The 16721-nt window shown below is 43.2% G+C and overlaps 2 long non-coding RNA genes across 2 annotated transcripts; one reads left to right on the top strand and one right to left on the bottom strand.

The window, feature by feature from the left end:
- The first annotated feature begins 135 nt into the window (after positions 1-135).
- On the top strand, positions 136-14750 carry LOC129651677 (uncharacterized). Its single transcript, XR_008714267.1, has 3 exons — positions 136-232; positions 13666-14085; positions 14662-14750. It is a non-coding gene; the product is annotated as an uncharacterized LOC129651677 (long non-coding RNA).
- Positions 7359-9727, bottom strand: LOC129651676 (uncharacterized). The gene is made up of 3 exons (XR_008714266.1): positions 9614-9727; positions 9006-9066; positions 7359-7488 (listed from the first exon to the last, which is right to left on the bottom strand). It is a non-coding gene; the product is annotated as an uncharacterized LOC129651676 (long non-coding RNA).
- Positions 14751-16721: the final 1971 nt, after the last annotated feature.

Genomic DNA, 16721 nt, shown 5'->3' with positions numbered 1-16721 from the left:
AGTCCCTCTCAGCCCTCAGGCTGAAGAGTTAATATCTGTGCAGATACCACAGCACCAGCTTTGAGGGATGAATGGGAAAGCTGGCTTCTCACCACAGGTCCCAGCCTTAAACTCAAGAGCTTTCTCTCCTTTCTTCCAGGACTGTGGCTGTCACCATGGCTGTTTCTGTTGCTGCTGCTGCCATCCCAGTCCAGGCCACCCCTGCGATCTTCAGAGCCCTGACCAGTCCCAGGTATGCTTAGGTGCACCAGGTACCCAGGCTGATTGCTTGGTGTGAATGCTGAACACTGAGTGCTCTGCCTGTGGATCTGCCAGTATATGCACTGTTACCTGGTTATTTCCCCTGCATACACACATGACCTGTTGTTCTACTGGACTTCAGTGATAGGCATAAGTTAAAAGATAAAATCATTAGGAACTTCAAGATGGTGTTCAAAGAGCATTAAACCAAGCATGCAGCCCTTTAGGAGAATGGAGTCCTGTGTGACTATGTTGATTACATGCCCATGAAGCTAGCCCTGATGGCACAACTTGCTCAAAAAGTTAGTGTTCTTGGACGTCCTATGTGTTGGTGGCTGCTACACTGTCACAGGACCAAGCAGGGAAGACCACACAGAACCAAGAAGAGAAGTGCCTCCTCTTTCCACATCCCACCAGAGTCCTTCTAATGCCCATAACAAAGCTTAATACCATGCCAGATGGGAAAGATAAAATATGGTCCAGCTCCAGCATCACAGTGCAGGATGAAGAATGGATTTAGAGAAGTTTTCCCTGGTGGTCCAGTTGTTAGGAATCTGTACTTCTACTGCAGAGGGCACAAGTTTGATCCCTGGTTGGGGAACTAAGATTCTGCAAACAGCACAGTGCAGTCAAAAAGAAAATGAATTTAGAGGACTAAAGAGACTAAAGAGTCAATTTGGAAATGTGCAGAATTTGAAAGGCTAAAGGCAAAAGGAACTTTACATAAGCACTGTGTTCCAGTTGATAGTTTTGTTAACCCAAGGTTTGGGTTAACAGTTCTGACACCATTATGCATGTATACTTGGGCTGGGCAATTAAGTAGATGATAGAAGCCAGGTCTCACACTGTTGAAGTGGGAAGTTATGAATAAACAAGGAAACGAGGCTAGAATTCTCCATGTGGTAATAGATTAGAGTTGGAGACATCAGTATGAACCCATGTTTGGCTTAGTATTGGATGGATTGATGCTGAAGCTGAAGCTTCAATACCTGGGCCGTTAGATGCAAAGAGTTGACTCGTTGGAAAAGACCAAAATGCTGAGAAAGATTGAGGGCAGGAGGAGAAGGGGGGTGACAGAGGATGAGATCATTAGATGGCATCATAGACTCAATGGATAGGAGTTTGAGCAAACTCTGGGAGATAGTGAAGGACAGGGAAGCCTGGCATGCTGCCATCCATGGAGTCACAAAGAGTCAGACACAACTGAGCGACTGAACAACAACAACAAAGATATATGTGGTTACATTTAGAAATATTTACACAGAGGAATGCATCCATATATCTCCTTGACCTGAGAGGGAGGGCTGGGAAGCAAAGACCCCTTAATTACAGTAAGCATATCTAGAACTCAAATCTTGGTTTCTAATGTTGTTCTCTAATAAAGGGAATCAGGGTTTGTTGAAGAACTGGTTGATACGAGGACTGAGGCAGGAAACATTCAAAATGAGCCTGGAGTATCTAGGATGCCAAAAAATAGGAAAATGCCAAAAAACAAAACCAATCGGAAAAATGCATAGTAATGGAGAGTCCCACTGTAATGGAAAGGAATCCAGATGCCAGCTAAAAGAGTTCCAAATGGCCAGAGCTGGAATGATTTGAGCAATAAGATAAGTAATGGAGTGTTGAATTATTGTCCAAAGTATAATATTAATTTCTACAAGTCCATAGTGGTGTAAATAAATAATTGAATAAATTAATAAGTGGGAGAAAATAGACAAATCTTCCATGCTGAAGAATTCTGAATAATTAATGTAGCTACTCCTTCACCCTCAAGGTAGTACAGCATGGGAAAAGATTTATAAAAAGAGTAACTTTACAGTGGATACTCTGACAAACATCATTGCAAGCCAGATGACCAGAGTTAGCATCAACTCTGACAGGTCACACAAATAGTATGTACTCTTCAAATGATGTGAAGAGTGGCCTATAACTCTGTGACCTTCTTGCCCAAAGCACATTACTCCACAATGAAAACCTCAGGCAAATCCTAACTGAGGAATAATCTATATAATAATGGACCTCAAAACTGTCAAAATCAACAAAAACAAAGAATGTCCAAGAAAAGACCATAATCAAGAGAAGTCTAAGGAGATTTGACTACTAAATGTTATGTGTGGTCCTGGATGGGATCCTGGGGCAGAAAAAAACATGAGGGAAACACTGGGGCAATCTGAACAAAAAACGGACTTTAGAATATTGATCCCTTAATTGTGACAAGTATATTATGCAGATGTAGGATGTTAGTTATGGGGAGAACTGGGTGATGGATATACAGTAATTCTCTGTACTATCTTCACAATTATTCTGTAAACTTAAAACTGCTCTAAAATAACAATTTAGTTTTAAAAGAATAGATCTGAAGTTGAGAGACTGAAACTTGATAAGTGCATGACATATTAACGTCCTTCAGAGAGTATTCAACCCTGAAAGAGGCACTGAACTATAGAAGAGACAAAATGCTTTGGTCCACTAACCTCAGCCAGCCTCTATCCTCAGCCATTTCAGTAAAGGCACAAAGGCATATGTGTGAAACGTACAGATGACCAGGGATGAAGCAGGCACCTGAGCCATCAGCATGTACTCCAACATACTGAAGTTGATCTAGCTGTCTTCATGGCTGAATGTCCAACCCGCCCATTATGGGGGCCAATAATGAGTTCTTAATATTGGCATGAGGCAAAATGGCCACTGGGTGTCAAGTTGTCAAGTCAACTACATGGAACCTCTTTCACTTTCTCAATCCTGCTTCCTTCTCTCCTCATCCATAAGCATTCATCCCAAGAGCACTGTTAATAAACATCTTAGCTGCTCTCCAACCCAGCATCTGCATCCCAAGGAAACTGACCTGTGACAAATGTCCGCTCAGTGTCACGATCTATGCTGGGTGACTTGCATTTGTCATTTATGCTATTTTTCACAGCACCCTGTGAGATATTTTCAATGGTGCCTACCTTTAAGAGTTGAGGCAGGAAGTCTCAGAGGTTAATGAACTTGTCCAGGGTTCTATCACTCTTAGATTCAGAGCGACTTCAAAGGCCATGTCTGGGGAGGCTACCATGGTAGCTGCACCTGTTGTAAGAAAAAGAAAAGGACACTAGTGATCATTTTCTCCAATAGACCAGACATTTTGCTCGATCCTTGTGCCTACAAATCATTCCGTTTCACTAACCCAATTAAAGTAGAGAGGGTTATCCCCATTTTAAACATCAATAAATCCAAGTATAAGGGACTTTCGCTAGATGAGCAAAAAAGTTGGTTGCGGAATCCATTCCTGTCTGAATTCAAAGGCAGCACACTCTCCTCCAGGTCAAACTTCTTACTCTAAGATCAAGAGCCACCCAGAGAAAGCCTGAGAGATTGGAGACCCTGAGACACGTATTTACCTAGAAACCGCACAAACTATACTGTATTCACTGACTTATCGACAGAAAAGATGGGTATCTTCTTTCTCAGTGAGTTTCACAGATTTTCCAAAGGGGTCTCCCAACAGCCTCCTAGGCCCTGCAGTTACCTACAATAAGTGTTGTTGTTGTTTAGTCACTAAGTCATATCTGACTCTTATTGATCCTATGGACTGTAGCCCTCCAGGCTCCTCTGTCTGTGGGATTTTCCAGGCAAGAATACTGGAGTGGGTTGCTGTGCCCTCCTTCAGGGGATCTTCTCTATCCAGGGATCAAACTCGCAACTCCTGCATCTCCTGCATTGATAGGCCAATTATTTACCACTGAGCCACCAGGGAAGCTCTAATAATAATGGTGCTTACATAATTTTTGATCCAAAGCATGATATGTAAGAGTATCATGGGACAATAGGAGAAAACCAGATGGCCATGAGTAAATGGAGAAAAATGCTCTCCCTACTATTGCAAAAAAATGTTCTATGTTTCTTACATACACTCTTAGTTCACAATTAGTGCCTCAAACCAAATCACACTGTAAGTTGGGTTTTAGGAGAGAGCGCTTCACTGAATGGCCCTGGCTTTAATGCACTAAGTTTTCCCCTGAAAATTCAACCACAATCCTGGCCTCTTAATCACATAGCTGCTTGAGCTCCACTCTGATATAAACACTGCACATTTCCGATTTGTGGAATTGTTTTCCTTTAATTAAATGAAGGGGGGAGGTGTAGTTATTTTCAACTCTCTGCACAAATTACTACCCAGTAGAAACAGAATCATGTATTGTAAGTAGTACTCATTCTATTTATTGTGCCGTCTATTGATGTGTGTTGGACTTGTTCTATTTTGGAGGCACTGCCATGGTAACTGGGCTCCTGACAAAGGCCTGTGTCAGAGCCAAACTTGTACATGCAGAACTTCAGATAAGTGATGAAATAAAGAATCAACCTCAGTAGGCTCAAAAATAACAATTTGGAGAATCATGTTTTGCTCCTGAGTGTTTTCATCCACAAAGTTGGAAAGTTCTGAGAGGCAAATCATGGGATTTACTGGACATCAAACTGGATCTGAGCAAAAGGGTGGAAGGAAGTCTATTTTCACAGTCTGTTAGCACCCCCCTGTCAACTTCTCTGGCTCTGCCTTTGGGTTAGGCTCACAGTTTTAGGGAAAAAGTACAAGCCGGTGTTCAGCCTTTAGAGAACCAGGGTGTCTTTAGAGGATTGGCCTTGACTCCACGGCCCTGAGATGTGGCCCTGAATCTGCCCTTAGATCGCTCAGGGGCTTCACCAAACTAGGATTCTGTTGCCACTTCTATACATGGAAACCCTTGGAAGGCACAGGTGCCCTAATGTCAGGTTCCCCCTGAAGCTGGTGCAGGGAGGAGATGGGGAGGAGTCTGCCTGAGTCTCCCTTCTCTGTAGAACCAGCAGATCTCAGTGTTCCTGTGGTGAGTGGGCACCTAAACCATGCTGACTCTCTATAGCCCAGGTCTGCAGGGACCAAGGACACCAGAAGGAAGCTCACATGAACAAAACTCCTTTCCCTGGAGGATTTCCCTTTGGATTTTGCATAGAAATAACAGTCTCTCGTTACTTCCATTCAATTTCTCACTCTGTAAAGCATAAGCAGTGACCAGGTCAAGGTCTTCCTTCCCCATCTCTACCCCATCCTTCTTCCTTTTCCTAGATCCCCTCAGCCTATCAGTTCAGGCTTGGTTTAGCTCCTGAGTTGGATCCAGCAGTAGAAGGGAGTTCACATGTTCAGGGGTGGCTATGGACCAGTCCATAGAACTCATCCTGGGGTTCAACACCAGTGGGAGAACTGCCTTTCCTTTTCTACTAGTTTTAGCCACTGCTCATGGCTTCATGTGCTAACTTATTCAGGTTTGAATTCAATCCAGAAGCAAGATGACCACCATCTATCTGGAGCCTGCTCAGAAGGACTAAAAGTAGATGCCTACCAAGTCTCTGGGAAGCCATGAGCCCCAGAGGGAAGGTTAATGGGAATGGTACCATCTGTGTATATTTCCTGACTCCAGTGAGAACGAACCAGGGCACAGACAAGAAGAAGGGGGAAAATGGAGGGGTTTCCCTGTTTATTAGAGAAACAGATTCTCACTTGGCTGAAATAAAATTGGTAAGATTATCTAGGAATCCCAGCTTCTCACCTTAGCCATCATTTCCTATCCCCAGTATTTGAGAGGCGATTGTAAACTTAGCACAGAAGGGTAAGCTTAGTGCCCCATCCTGTTAGTACTGCAACAAAACACACGCTGTCCCACCTCATGATCCGTGGTGTCCCCCTACCCCCTAAAGCATTTCAGTCCTTGGTGCTCCCATTGGCCCTCCCCTATCCCCAAGCTTCAACCAGAAGGCTTGACTCTCTTGAGGGTTTCTGTGACTAAGGGTTCCTTGGGTCAGAAATAACAGATGTGGGCCTGGATCCACCCAGCTCTCCTCAACTCTCTCACCCTCTGAGTTTTCTTTTATTGATGATGGGAATCCCACATTTCTTTCTGATCCTACTTCTTATTTCTCTTCCCCCAAATCTCCCCCTCCCATAAACAACAGAAACAACTGCTTTCCCACTCAACAGTCTTCTCTCTTGGGATCCTGGGTATTTCCATTTAGGGGAATCAGTTATCATGCTAGCTATGCCTTCCTCCCTTATTTAATCCGTTCTTCCTCCAGTTTGTCAAACACTCCCCTTGCTATGGGGGAGCGGGGAGCAGAGTGGGAGACCATGGAGGCATTGAGACAACAGGTGTAGAAATATTTATAGATTAAAAAGCAAACTGACTAAGATGTCCACTGATGGTAATCTTATGATTTTTCTGCAGGGTAGAGTTCACAACTTGGATAAAAAAAAATAGTGCTGATTATCCACATCTGGGATGAATATGTGTAAAGGTGAGAGAGGTCACGGAGGAAGTAGGGAACTGGAGAAATTCTTAATAAACCATAGGAAGAAGACCAACATGGGGCTTTGTATTTTTAGGGGTGACAGAACACTTCCGGCCTGTTAGGACTTGAGATGTTAATTATAGGACCTGTGGATGTCAGCAGAGAGCTTTTAAAAGAATAACTTAAGTGCCTAAAATCCCCCCAAGAATACAGAGCCCGTTTTTAGAAATGGCCGTCAAAGACAACAAAAGCCAAATGCGCAAATGCCTTCTACGCAAGGTGGTGCTGGGCAACCAGCTCGCTTTCCAGCCTCCCCCCACGCTGTTGCTAGGAAACCAAAGGGCTATACTTCCATCATCTCCATACTTGCTGGGAGATTGAGTAATTGGTCTCTGGATGTGCGTGTGCTGCTTCCCAAAATATCTTCTTAAAAAGACGTGAGAGAGATGCGGAGCTAGTAGGTAGGATGGTGGAGGGCGGACTGTGTCCCCAGAGGGCAGTGGGTTCCAAAAGCCAGGACTGCAGCAGAGGGGGAGGAGGGGAGGACCCACGTTGGGGACGGAAGTTGGCAGCTGTTTACAGCTTCCCCAGATTCTTTCTTATCTTCAGTTTTCTTATTTGAGACTGATCTCCTAAGCAGAATCTGGAAATTGGTAGCGACAACTAAAATCTGGAGAGTAATGTGGTTTAGTTTTTGTTCTTATTGACACAGCAAGGCTAGGAGAAATACTTTATTTGTATGCACTTAAAATATAAATGCACATACTTTGCAGTGCTGGATTATAGTTGTTGAACCTCATTTTGTGGGGCAGGGAGCAGGCGTTAGAAATAGGCAGGCTGTGGACATACACCCATGCACCCACGCACCCAGGCCGCTGTGATGAAAATGCCTCCTTCAGCTGCAGGGAGTCAAAAAAATGGAACATCAGGGCCCACAGCTGAGGATGTCTGGAAGTTGGGAAACAAAGTAATGAGACTTAGCACTGCTCCTAAGAGCTGCAAGACTGTTCATTATCTTTCTGTGCCTTAGTTTCATCACCTGTGACCCTACATGGTTGAGATAGTCCATCCCCAGTGTACATTTCACATATTTATCTACATCTAGTCCCACCTTCTCCCCAGAGCCAAGGGACGAGGTCATACCATTGCTTTGTGAAGGTTTTTGATCTTTCCTATTAATTATGTGAATGATTTCTGCATTTTGTATTTTTCCAATATTGATTCAAATTATTTGTTGCTGGAAGTCTTGAAGAGTAGATTTGCAAACGAAGTAAGTGACATTTAAATTGTATTATTTTCCTTTTTGTTACACTTTCCATACACTTAACGTGTTCAGAAATTCACTTTTAACAGCATCACTTTTTTTTTTTAAACCAAGGGAGGAGGATGGAAGGAGGTAAGGGGTTCAGGATATATTGAAATTATATCCTGATCTTATAAATGACAACTTAGAATCTAGGGAGTTTTCCTTACAGTCACTGGCTGGGTGATTAAGTGTTGTAAAATTCTATCAGGAATTAGGAAACTCACTTTCTAGTTCTGACTCTTATCTTTCCTACTTTCAACTCCTGGGACCATGACCAGACCCTTCTCTGTAAAATGGGGGGAAAGCCCATGCTCCAATCCTCAGAGGAATGTTAGGAAACAAAATTATACATGTAAATGAACTTTGGAACGTAGAAAGGGTGCACAGAATGTTCTGCATTCTTTTCACTGTGTGCCTGAGAAATTTATTCATTTATTCAGCAGGCATTTTCTGAGATGATTCTGCCACCAGGCCCTCATTAGGTATTGATTCACATGGCACATATCCATGGTCAATGTCATCCCCACAGTTTCGGGGAGAGGGACCCTCGATTACTATGGATGACTGAATTCTCAACAACCGCAGCCCCTGGGTACTAGACCTTCTCACAGGCTGAACCTTTGCCCAGTGTGAAAACTGCTCTTAAATCACTCCCATGAGTGTCTGTCTTACTGTGTTCTCGAACACTCCCAGTGACACAAACCTCAGACACTTTACTTCCTGTGTTAATGAGTGCTAGTGCCTGATCACTATACAAGCAGATGTTCCTGAGCCAAAACAAAAAAAAAATTACACCTATCTTTAGGTTAGCAAATATCCCCCACCCTTGGCTGAGCAGGCAAATAAGCAGTGCTTTCACCTTTTTTTTTTTTTTTCTCATTAGAGACACTAAAGCTCGCTGTCTCTGGGAACATCCAGACCCCCTCATTTTCCTTGTTTTCAAGAGCATCCTGGGAGGTTTTGGATGGACCTCTATTATGAGGGCTGTGAGGAGTGTTAGCTGTCTTGACATCACCAGTAAGTGGGGAGAAGGAGCCACACCTCACTTTTAGTCTTTCTGATCCTGTTAGAAGTTGCTTTCTCCTTGTGCCAAGAGTGAGTTGAAACCTGGAGAACAAGGGAGGGAAAATGGGACTTGCGGGCTGGGCATTAGCTTTACCAGGCAGAGCTGAGTTCCTTCTCCTTTTGTCTTGGGTATTTGGCAAACATTCCAAAGTTTTCTGTAGGGGGATGGATGTGGGAGGAAGAGCACAAGGGAGTCATAAAAGGGTGCCAAGTAATAATGAATGAGAGTCATTCTGTGCACTCCCAGGAGATCTGAGCCCATGGGAGGCAGATGTCAGTTCAGCACCAGGAAGTGCTTGCTTAGGAAACTTTGTAAAATGCAAATGGCCTAGGGGGAGAGGGGGTAGGCTGGAGCAGGGCAAGGCAGGAGGAGGTGTTCAAATGAATTCCCTTTCACTGGGACTGGCCCCCCAAGCAAGGATGTCCATGAGACTGCCCTCTGTGCCCCCTCCAACCCTGTGAATCTGTGATGCTACAGGAGCTCCAGGAAAGACATTCTGATCCATAATCACCCCTCACCCTAAATCCAGAAAGGTCTTCTTTGTCCCAAACTAAGAAAGTATGATACAACTTTTCAAAGTGCTTTTTTAAAGTCTACACTAGGAAAGTCCCCAGGTCCGGCTGAATTGAACAAAAATAACTATCATCCCTGGGGCTGGGGGACTTATAATTTGCATGATTAAGGAAGTGCTGGCCTCTCACCTGTAATGGTCTCATGCTAGTGTTTAGTAGCAATATGGCAGAACTTGAGCTCCAGTGTATCCAGACAGCTCCAGTTTCATGGTCACAAGCTGAGTCCAAGCCTTGTGGTTGCCCTGCTTGTTATGGTAAGCTAGCAGCTGGGTGTTCTTCATCAGAACCCGTGGTTGGAGAACCACCATCTTCTTCTGCCATTATGGGGAGCTGGAGCCCAGCCTTTCAGTTGATCAGGACTGATTGACTGATTGCTTTCAATACAGGGCCATAATGGGTCTCCATGGAGCTTTGCAGGAAGAGAGAACATGTAATTTACTACTTAACTCCTTGGACATTGATGATCTGCTTTTCAAATCTATCTAGTGTTCTGTCTAGCATTTGTAACAGTTCCAGGCCCTTTTCCATCTGACCCATTTTCTGTTGGAGTCAAGTACTCGGATGTTTCTATTTGGATGGTTGAAATTCTGATGCTGAATCTTATCGTTCTCTAGAATAACAATTCTCCACATTAGTTACACATTAGAACAACTAGAGAGTTTACACAAACACACACACACATAAAAGCCAAACAGTGTCTTGTCCAACTTGTCCAACTCAGACTAATAGCAACTAATTCTTTCAGGGTGAGGCTTTGGCTTTTGCATTTTTCAAAGTTCTCCTCGTGATTCTGATCTACAGCAAGAACTGCTGTTGCCAGAAAAATAGGACTATATGAAAAGAATCTGCACCTAAATGAAGGAAGAAAGTGTTGAGATTTCCAGGAAGATGGAGCACAAAACAAGTACAGAAAGCTTCTGTCTTGTTCACATACACATGCTTGATAAAATATAACTAAATGGAAAAAAACAGAAAAATCTCCACAAGCCAAAGGAAACTAAAAGCCAAATTAAGGCCTGTCACTCGATTTGAGAGTAGATAGTCATCATACCTTGTGGATCAAGTGTCAGGAGGTGGTGGCCCTCGAGGTGGCTATAGTGTGTTGGAGGATGTCTGTCCTAGAGGCAGAGCTCTCATTTCTGGCATCAGAATCACTGAATTGTGATGGAAGGTAAATGGGAAGCCCTTCTTGTATTTCCTGGGTGTCGATGAATCTTGAGATTTAAAGGATACCCTAGGAAGGGAGGGCACCCCCAGTAATTGCTGAGATTGGTTTTGCTCCTGCAGGATGTGGACTTGAGTCAAATGTAGCCTGATCTAAAGAAAATGAAGTAGTGGCATTTCCCACACTTAGGCTGGTATCTACAAATCCATACGTACCTGCTATAGAAGGAGAGGTTGTAGTTGTTGGTAGGCAGGTTGTTATAGTATCTGTGTGACTTTAGGGCTTTGCCTGGTGGCTCAGCAGTAAAGAATCAGCTTGCAATGTGGGAGATACAGGTTTGATACACAGGTTTGATCACTGCGTCGGAAAGATCCCCTGGAGAAGGACATGGCAACCCACTCCAGTATTCTTCCATGGAAAATCCCATGGAAAGAGAAGCCTAGCAGGCTACAGTCCATGAGTCATGGAAGTGTCAAACACAGCTGAGTGACTAAACAACAATACGACATGATGTGTGTATACAAATACAACCTATATAGTAATACTAAAAGTGATTAGATATCATGATCTATCTAATGAAAAATAGATGTCCTATAGATGAATAGTGGTGCCCATGTGAGAAGTGATTGAGGTAGTTAATTGGTATTTAAAATGCTATTATCAATACCAGGCTGTTTGCTAAGGAGGATAAGGGATGTGGCAGATTTTTGTATGTACATGAAGTGATTGATTCTGAAGACTGAGGATTTATTCTAAGTGTTGGATAAGTGTCGTTGTTCCTACATGAAGGAGGCAGAAGAATCTAGCAGAGCCCAGGTCTCTAATGCCAGGAATGCAGCTTTCAGTGACCAGAACTCCCTGGGTCTTCCATCGTGTCTCCCCCCATCCCACCCCCAGGTCACCTGAACAGAGGTCAGGCTGGTCTTGGCATTAGCACATCATTGCATCTGTGGCTTCCATGTAAGGTCAGGGAAGGGAAGTTTCTGGGCCCACATTGCATTTTATATATGCTCAGACACTCAGTTGTGTCTGACTCTGCCACCCCATGGACTATAGCCCACCAACCGCATAGTCAATAATAAATCATTGCTTGTTGGATGAATTTGGTGTGAGCCTGGCATTCATTGTAAAATACCACCTGTAGAAGGCAGGAGGGATGGGGTCTTTAGCTCTCATGTAGCTTTAACTGTGGGAGAGCTGACACAGGGGAAATGGCCAGATTTGCAGAGAGGTAGTCTCACATACTGCAGGCCTCAGAACCTGGTTGCTAGGCAACCGTCTCCACTGCAGGCTCACCCTCCTGAAGCTCATGAGTGGTGTGAAGGGGGTTAAGGAGCAGCGGGTCCAGGAAAGCATCCCAAAGACCATGCCAGATTTGGGCTTTGGCTTCATGCCAAATTCTTACCCCATCCCTAATGACCCAAATCCTTACACTCCAGGTTTAACTTCCTAGAAACTCTCTAGTCTCCTGGAACCTGGAATCTTGGCATCAGCCCCCCTCATAACTCCATCCGTAACAGGGCTGGGATGTTGAATTGCTTTCAGCAGTCTCTGAGGGGCCTGGAGCCCAGACCCTAAGCACCATGACACGTGGCTAGGCCAAACTCCAGCTGCGGACTTTGGGGAACCAGCCAGGTGCCTGCATTTCTATTCTGCCTGTTGCCTGCAGTGGGACCTCATGAGTTTCTTACTTGTTGGGGGATTAAATGACTACTTCTCTGGCAAATAGTAATTACTACATTTGCTGGTCCATTTCTTTTGTTCTAATTTTTTGGCAGTTCCTTAAGTCACAGTGCCTTAGTTTTCTCACCTGTAACTGGGGATAATAATAGTACCCACCTCTCAGGGTTGATGTAAGAGCTGGGTGAGTTACCATACTGGAGAGGTTTAGAGGTAGGCCTCCAAAAGGATATGCCCACATAGTCGTCCCTGGAACCTGGGAACCTGATCTGATAAGGCAAAAAAGAGCAAGGAAGAGCTGTTCCTGGATTATCTGGGTGGGTCTTAAATGTAGCCACATGTATCCTTATAAGACAGACACACAGAGGAGGAGGCAAGGTGGCTGCTGAGGCAGAGATTGGAGTGATGTGGCCACAAGGAACACCTGGAGCCCCCAGAGGCTGGAACAGTAAAGGACAGTCTCCCTGAGTGTGTCCAGAGGGAGCGTGGCCCCACCCACACCTCAGGTTCCTGCCTCCGGGACTGAGAGACAAGACATTTCTGTTGTTTTAAACCACTCAGTTGGTGGCCATTTGTTACAGGAAAATCAGGAAACTAACACACATACATAACACCCTGGCATGCACTGAGCACTTGTTTTGTTAGTCAATTTGTTCTGAAGGTTAGGACACCTGTTTGAATGAGGTTGTTAGCCACAATACTTCAGAAGTCATGTTCCCAGCCAAGCAGTTATGCTTCCTCAAGGGTGAACTAAAGGTGTGTATTTGAGGGAGAAAATGGGATGGGGTCTACAAACCAGGAGATGAGGGCTCTGAAAAGTTTGACTTTAGGTTTGGAATTTAAACTGATTATTGGGGCTTCCTTAGCGGCTCAGATGGTAAAGAATCTGCCTGCGAAGCAGGAGACCCGGGTTCGATCCCTGGGTTGAAAAGACCCCCCAGAGAAGGGAATGGCTACCCACTCTAGTGTTCTTGCCTGGAGAACAGAGGAGCCTGCGTTGGGGTACAGTCCATGAGGTCGCAAAGAGTCAGACAGGACTGAGCGACTAATACTTTTACTCGCCAATTATAAATATACAAATAATAGGGATATAAAAACATTGTCTGGTAAAGGTGTGGATCTTTAATAATCCAAATGGGTTATGACTGGCCAGGGCCTCAGTGGTTTACCCTGCAGTCTGTAATGCTGTTTCTCTGAGTGGGATCTACACTTCCGTGCTGCAGCGACGACACGTGTTCCTATTGGGATGTTTGGACAAGTTATTCCCTCCCCCCATGGCTTTGAATTCCCCAAGTCTCTGCTGACTTTAAACCTGGTTGTGTCTTTTTCACTCCAGGAACATATATCTGAACCAGTGAGAGGCATTTTCATGGACAAAGCTCCTGAGGAGTATGATTTAAGGACAGAGATGTCAAACTGCATTCCTGAAGCCTCCAGTAGGAATGCTGCCCAGGTGCCTTCTGTGCATCTCAGAGGAGATAGACAGGCAGCGGTCAGACAGTGGGGAACATGACCATGAGATGCTGAGAAGTACAAGTGTGAGTGGACTGCTCTAATGGCCAGGAAAAGATGGGCTGCCAGATCTCCGTGAAACCACCCTTCTTTTATCTTCCTTCACCTTTAATTTAGGAAACACTGGTTAACGGAGAGGCTGAGAAGATGTGAAAATTTCCATCTGGCTACTTCTGTTCCTGAATCCTTACGATTCTCAGAGCTGCCCCAACCCTAGACCACGATACACAACGTTTCTCTTATGGTAAGTTTCTTAGGTCTGATCTGTTAGAAATCCTGGTGATTCTATCTGCTTGTTCCGTGCTGTTTCACATGGTAGTCTCGAGACACATGTGACTCTTTAAATGTAAAGTGATTGAAATGAAATGAAATTTAAAATTCAGCTCTTAGACCCACTCACCACATGTCAAGTGCCCACTAGCCCTATTGGACAAGTGCAGATAAAATACTTCTATCAGTGCAGAAAGTTCTATTGGACAGAGATGTTCTAGTTATCCAAGATCAAAGTTAAAAATGTCAGGTTATGGAAGGGTGAGCCAGGGGGAATCTTTTACTCTCATTGCTTCAACTGATGAACATGGCAGGTATCTGCAGTGACCTTATCTAAAATACAGACAGACAGACAGACAAAGAGCACACCATGCCTTGTGAAAATTCTAGTAATCATCATGTCACTTTTAGTGTCTCTTTTGGAGGATGTTATTTATTGTAAGACATCATTTTTATTAAATACAGTGTAGTACAAGAGACTTTCCATGTCAGGTTGAGAGAAGCTGGTCACATAATTTACAAACAAAACTTTTTTTGTTGTTTTTTTAAGCACTGATATTCTGGTGTCACTTTGAAATCAGCCAAGATGCAGTGGGTCTTAATAAAGCAATGGACCTCCAAAAAGACTGCAAAACAAGAACCAGTAAGTATCAGTACAGAGACGTCACATTAAAAGGAAAATAAAGCAAATGAAAAGAGAGTTTCAAATACCAGGTCACAATTTAAGGGGCAATATATCTTTAGATGTTGAAATGTGTGTGTGTGTGTGTGTGTGTGTGTGTGTGTGTAGATATGGCCTGGATATATACAAACATCTCTCCATGTACAGAAGCAGATCCAGAGACTGAATCTCTAGGCAGATTTGTGAGGGATAGATAATGATCAATGAATGCAAGGAACAGTATTTCACCATAATTTAGTCATTTGCCCAGGGATTATATATTTAAAATCCACATTTAATTCAAAGACCTCATATTGAAACACTTCCAGAAGTTTTATACATTTTTACAGTAAGACATACAATCTGCAAGATGCAGGCCTTTACATTTCATTTTCTTCAATTATTTTTTTTTCTCCCAATTCAAACCTGTGGCAATTAGCAGCTTTTATTTTGCTTGCTCCAGTATGTTGAACATTCAGCCTTCACTCAGGACCATTTTCATTAAGGTACAGACCAAAGAAATAAACACAGACCTGGCCCAAAATGCATAGACTAAAAAAAATGGCATCTCATGTTTTCCCATTGCGTCTCCTGAGACGAATGTTAAGATGGCAAAGAGTTGCTTGGTTGCTCTTGTGAAATTCACAGTGTTTTGCCTGCAACACACAGACATATATATATATATATATATATATATATATATATATATATTTATTTTATTTTTTGCTTCTCTTTGTGTCTGTGATGAATGGAGCAAAGATATATATAAATAAATAAATACATAAATAAATAAAGGTAAAAGAAAAAAAGGAAAAAAAATACAAAAACTAAGGATATTCGAGAACCTTTGACTTACAGCAGCAGTGATCCATTCCAGCCCTGACAATAAGAACATACCCCTTCATATTTCTATCCAAGTCCCTCCCACTGTGGATGTGTTAGAATATCATTTGCTGTCTCAACCTCAGAGTCTCTGCACCCTACCATCACGAATTGGGAAGAAACTGCTTTAACTGCCCACTTAGCCATCTGAGGAGTTGGGTCTCTGGCATTCCCCCTCATGAGATTTTCTGTAACAGTGATATATAGGACCAAACTGAAGCTCATCATGGGAAACAAAAAGTCCTCAAATGGGGGAAAAAAGGGAAAGAAAGAGCAAGAGAATTGAGGGTATGTGTGTCTGTAGTCATTTATTTAATTAGATACATGATTTATTGTTATTGGTATTATAGAAGGTCCAATGTAAAAAGGGAAAAGCTTAAAAAAAATAAAAAGAAGTCTATTCCTGACCAGGGGATCCTGTCGTCATGGTTCTTTGCAAAGGCCAGCGTTGTATACTGTTGTCTCTTGTGTTCCACTAGGATGTGGGAATTCACCTTGCAGAGGGGTCTTGGATCTCACCACTGGCCTTCAGGACACTGGGTTCCCTACACTCCAGTGCTCTTCTGGAGTGTTTGGCCTCTGAAAACAAGTGTAAAGGGGTTTCAGTGGGACAGGTGAGCATAATACAAATAAATGTGCAAAAGGATTAAAAAAAAATAAATTTTCCTTTTCTGGAACTTTACATAAGGAGATCTATTTCCAGCTGCATTTTCCTTTGCAAAGAGCCAGAAAAAAGGACTCAATGTAGTGGGATGGCTTCGATTCAGTTATTATGGGAAGCACATTATCTTAAATATGTCTCCCACCCATGCAGTACTGCACAGAGTTGAAAAGTGTAATGGGGTCCTACCTACATGGAGAAGGGAAGCACTACCAGCAACATGACATTAAAAAGGTTTTGGTTATTCAGCAGATTTTAAGCAAATTATTCATATTGCACCCTACTCATAATTATGTCTATTACTGTGTGCCTATAAATTTATACATAAGCTCACAAACACACTATGCACGTGCGTTTGTCTATGTATAAATCAAGTATTTATAACACACATATAAATACGTGGAAA

This window comes from Bubalus kerabau, chromosome 4 (assembly GCF_029407905.1).
Source record: "Bubalus kerabau isolate K-KA32 ecotype Philippines breed swamp buffalo chromosome 4, PCC_UOA_SB_1v2, whole genome shotgun sequence".
NCBI lineage: Eukaryota > Metazoa > Chordata > Mammalia > Artiodactyla > Bovidae > Bubalus > Bubalus kerabau.
Note: the sequence above shows the minus strand (reverse complement) of the source record. Positions and strands in the feature narration are given on the sequence as shown.